The sequence below is a fragment of the Trichechus manatus genome, unplaced genomic scaffold (genome assembly GCF_000243295.1).
Source record: "Trichechus manatus latirostris isolate Lorelei unplaced genomic scaffold, TriManLat1.0 scaffold00021, whole genome shotgun sequence".
In the NCBI taxonomy this organism is placed as follows: Eukaryota; Metazoa; Chordata; class Mammalia; order Sirenia; family Trichechidae; genus Trichechus; species Trichechus manatus.
In genome coordinates, this window is record NW_004443957.1 from 15,536,676 (window position 1) to 15,541,459 (window position 4,784).

The 4,784-nt window shown below is 46.4% G+C and overlaps 1 protein-coding gene and 1 pseudogene across 3 annotated transcripts in view; one reads left to right on the plus strand and one right to left on the minus strand.

The window, feature by feature from the left end:
* Positions 1 to 1,197: 1,197 nt before the first annotated feature.
* The window catches only part of RALGPS2 (Ral GEF with PH domain and SH3 binding motif 2), a 167,249-nt gene continuing 163,662 nt past the window's right edge, over positions 1,198 to 4,784 (plus strand). For 2 of the 3 annotated variants that reach the window (XM_023728069.1, XM_023728070.1), the window contains exon 1: positions 1,335 to 1,443. The gene's annotated coding sequence lies outside the window, so the exon portion shown is untranslated. Of the gene's footprint in view, positions 1,444 to 4,784 lie in introns of all 3 variants that reach the window. The other variant, XM_004372854.2, reaches the window with a different exon arrangement.
* The window catches only part of LOC105756083 (atherin-like), a 16,404-nt pseudogene continuing 13,037 nt past the window's right edge, over positions 1,418 to 4,784 (minus strand).

Below are 4,784 nucleotides of genomic sequence, written 5' to 3' on the forward strand. Positions count from 1 at the left end.
AATAAAAATTAAAAACCATGAATTTTGTTGCTGCTCCTTGCTTTGTTTTTTTCTTTTGGGTGGGGGCTTTAAAAGGTAACATTATTATGAGAGGAGGTTGAAGGACATTCTACCTTTCCCAATTAGAATAAATGGCTATGACACAAGGCAGTCAAAGGTGGAAATAATCAGCATTCTTCAATACACAAGATTAATCAGTTCTGTTTAGTGGTTATTAAAGGGAGGGAAAAAAAAACAAAAACAAAAACAAATGGGAACAGTCAATTTTGGTTCTTTCATGTTTTATACCAAATGCTGGTACACTGTATTCCTTCCACACTCTACTGCATATTGCCTAGAGAAAGAGTTGCAGATCATCAAATAATCATCCATTTGCAAATGGTCTAATGACAGCATATACAAAAGCGGTTCATTAAAAACCTTCCATTTATAGTTACACTGCATCAAATGGTGCTAATTTTTAAGTAGGCCACCCCACAGTGAACCCTCCAAACAACACCCTTCCACCGTTTGTACCAAATCCATTTCTTTTTCACTCACAGGAAATATTCAATGTTTCAGAATTATGTTCGCGCAACGACGTGTGAATACTGCTCACCTGGAACTCATCGGTCTGAGACCCAGGGGATGCCAAATTTCTGTCATTTTCTTATTCTCCCAGGGCAGTACCCTTCATAAAATCTACAAAGGCCTACTTCTAATACTTCTGAAATCTTCATATGTGACATGATTTACGGTGGGGTGGCTCTTCACATTTTGAAAGCCCCCTCATTTGTCCGCAGCGACTTCTAAAAACACCGCTGGCGCTGGCTGGATATCTGATCTTGGGGCCAAGTGTTTCTAGACTTTGTTCTCTGGGCCTTAAAAAGGTGAGGTGCCAGGGGCTGAAGGCGACACCACTGTGGATTTCACGGTGGGGAGCCCGGCGAGGGGAGGGTGAGGCCAGGCTGCTGGCGGTGCCCCACCGGTCCTCCAGCCCCCCCCCGCCTCCTTGTTTGGCAGGTGGGGGCCCCTCCCTCCAGCTGGCGATAGACCGAGGGGCTGCGGCAGGCTGCACGCTCGGCGAACACCGCTCCCCGGCGGCAGTTGGGCTCCGCGGGGAAGAAAAGCGGCGGCAGGGAGCGCGCGGGGAACCCCCACCGGCCGCAGCGCTCGGTCCCGCGCGAGCGCGCTCGGTTGGTGCGCGAACGCGTCTCCGCCCCGCCCGCTTGGCGCGCGCCCCCGCCAGGTCCGCTCTCCTCCCCCACCCCGGGCGTGGACGGGGTGGATCCCGCTCACTCCCCTCCCCCGAGCGGCGGCGGCGGCGGCAGCTGCCGGCGCTGAATGAGACGCCGACTGCTCGGGTCGGCGAGTGCTAGCCTTGGCGGCGGCGGTGGCAAAGCGGCAAAGCGTGGGGTCAGCGTCGTCTTTCCATCTTTTAAGGCGGTGGCTGCGGCTGCACAGGTCGGTTCTCCTGCCGCTGATCTGGTGCGGAGTCTCGGTAGGCGGTGCGGGGGAGAGAAGGTGGGTGCGCTGCGCCCCCGGGGCGGCGCGGAGCCGCAGCGGCGGCGCGGGGAATGGCGGCGGCTCCTGCGTTGCGGTGTGTTGATCTCCTGGCCGCGGGCTCCGGGGCTGCTTGCCCTCCGTGCGGGGAGGTGGCTGCAGAGCTCGGGCTGAGGGAGGAGGGCGCTGGGGACCGCGCCTCCCTCGGCGGCTTGACTTCGGAGTCGGGAGGAAACCGTGGGGTCCCTGCTCGGGGGCTCGGTCCCGAGGCTAGGGTCGCGGCGACCCCCGAGTACGCCTCGCTTCGCTCTCCCTCCTGGGTGGCGGTAGCTCCCGGCCTCCACCCGCGCTGCCCCTGTTGCCTGGCGGCGCCTCAGCCTCCTTCAGGTGAGTCCAAGCTGGGTACCCCGAGCTAGGACCCGCTGAGCCGGGCCACACCCCCTCCCCTGGCCTTCGCGGCGGCTCCCCAGAAGCCTGACCGCCGAGCCGGCTGCCTGCGAATCCGCGGACTCGCGGTCATGGTGACCTGTTGCGGAGCAGCCCGCAGCCCGTGTCGCCAGCCAGCCTCGGACCCGGAGGGGCTGCGTCCTGCGCTGGCTGCGGGGGTGCCGGGCGGCAGGCGCTGCCCGAGGTCGGGTTTCTTTACAGCTAGCTAGGAGACGGGCGCTTTGGGAAAAAAAAAAAAAAGGATTCCCAAGGTATCTGATCAAACACTTGCAAAGCTAGAATATCTGTCTGCAAATATCCGGAATTCCATTGCAGTATCGGATTAGTTAGACTCATAAACACCATGCTTTGGAGGTGATTTGAGAGAAACGCGAGCCACGAGTGAACAGCTAATATCTGGAAAATAGCCGTAACCCAGTGCGGAGCTAAATTATCCCCCAGCTACCCCCCTCGGAGCTCTTTTTCCTGTCGCTGTGTGTTATGTAGACGCAAGCCAGTTTCAGTGTACGTGGGCGTGTTTGGGAAGAAGCTGCGAGCTGATAGGAGGTACCTTAGTACAAATGTTAATTTGTTTGAGCTGGGAGGGGTGAGGGAGGAGTAAGAAAGGGCACTGATGTTAGCTGTGGAGGAGGGGCAGTCGAAACCTTAAATATCTGTTTAAGAAACCGGTAAAAAAGACATATCTAATGTTCAGTGTTTAAGGCTATGAAGTGGAACACACAGACAGGCATTGAGTTTTATCTTTTATGTGCCCTGGGTTGTTTCTTCTTTTTTTACCCCCCAACGCTATCGTTACTGTAGAGCCTTGTTTTCCTTACCGGTGTATGTGAGTTACTTTGGTGTTTTTCTATATTCATCATCAGATCGACTCTTTTTCAAGTCTCTTTGAAGATGACCATCAGAATTTTGGGAAACTTCAATCCGTGCACGCAGAGTGTTGCAGTCACACAGATCATAAGCTTCCTTTGAAGCCTGTTCCACCCAGATAATTATACAAGTGCTGTAGAATCACACGTTACTGTTAATACTGAATATCTTGCTGTAGACTTTAGAATTATGAAGGAACTTATACTCAAACAGTATTATTTCAATAAAAATAACCTCTAACTTAAGCTTTGTAGGCATCAAGTTTATAACCTAGCTTCAAAGATTTGGAAAGAAACTTACTAGCTGAATAAAGATCAAATGTAAGGGCAATAGATGCCATTTTGAATAAATAATTTCAATGTAATTTTATTTTAAACTTAGTTTATTTTCTCTTTTTAAAAAATCATAATTTCACAATGGTAAGATCTGCCTTTTTTTTTTTCATTCCATCTTTTCATTGAATTAAAGAATTTGACTTCTCAAAATACTTTGGGTGGGACTCTGGAAATATTGTTCACTTTGCCTAAATCATTCTCCATCACAACAGAACTTTAAAGACAGTGCTTGCATTTTCACAATGGCAACATGCTTTTCTGATACATGTTTTTAATGCCAGAAAGAACACATCAACATTTCCTGAAAGAAGGAAAGTTTACTAAAAAACTAGCTTTGTGAGTCAGATGCTCTTAGTACACGTGAGTGATGTATGCTATGCGTAAATTCTTAGTACGTGTCTATTTCAGTTTATTGTGCCATTACAGTTAAGACAGTAGCTGTGTGTAGTGAATGATGGACATATAGGTGATTTTGTTATCTTGCAACTTAAAACACTTCAGCATTTTCCCAGAGACCCAGTGCATTCATTCCTTTGTTCATTCGTTCTCCACGTACTTACTGAGCATCTACTTGGTGCCAGTTAGTCACCTAGATGTTGTGGTACGACAGGGAAAAAAGACAAGTCTGTGCCCTGATGGAGCTTAAAGGGTAAGTGGACAAATAACCTACTACTTCACTGTCAGATGACAGTATCTGTTTAATGTTAGTTTAAAAGTTTAAGAAGTAAAAACTCTTCTGATGGCTTTTTTGGTTAAGGATATTGTTTTTTTCCTTCTAAGAATAGTTGGAATTTTTACCTAGAGAACAAAAGCATTAAGACCGTTGTTTTGAAAATCTGTGTGTATTTATATACATTGGGTATCTGGTTCCCAGGTATGCCAGAAATAAACATGGTTACCTGAAGTCAGATGATGCATAGTTTACATGTGGTTAAACAGCTTTATTCTTTTGGTTTATATAGTTAAATGTTTGCAAAATATATCCTCTCTTGGCACTTACTTGTTTATCAGTCTACATTTTTTTTTTATTATCTTTTTTTCTGTATGACTGTAAACCAGTGCCCTACTGTTCTTTAATATACTCTGATGAGCATTATTGTTAAAATCAGAAAAGTTCAACTAAAAGTGATAGTTTTCTTTCTTCGTTAAAATATGACAAACATTGGTATTGGTTCTTTGCAGATTACAAAGCTCTTTTTATATATTATTGGTACTTAAATATTTTACTAGTTCTCATTGACAGGATTGTCAGTAATTAACATTGACTCTGTTAGGTAGGCATTATTATCTCCATTTTAGATGGGGAAACAGATTGAAGATGTTAAGCACACCATCAAACAGGCAGTGAACCCAAACCCAAGTCTAGCTCATAACTACAATCAATGCATTGCTCCACCTTAGGAGAGCAGGGCCCACTTGGGAGAGTTTCGACATTTGGTTCTGTAGTTCAGCATTATAGTTGCACCTACTGGTCTGCTTTTCCTGAAATTTCTAAATAGCTTTTAAACTTTAAACAAAACTGTTTATTGAAATGTAACTAGTTTTCTTTTTGTCAGATAAATTTAAACTTATTATTTTTTCTGAGAGTATTGCTTTTTTTATTGCATAAAACATACACAGCTTGTTTTGTCAGATAAAATTTAAACTTATTAT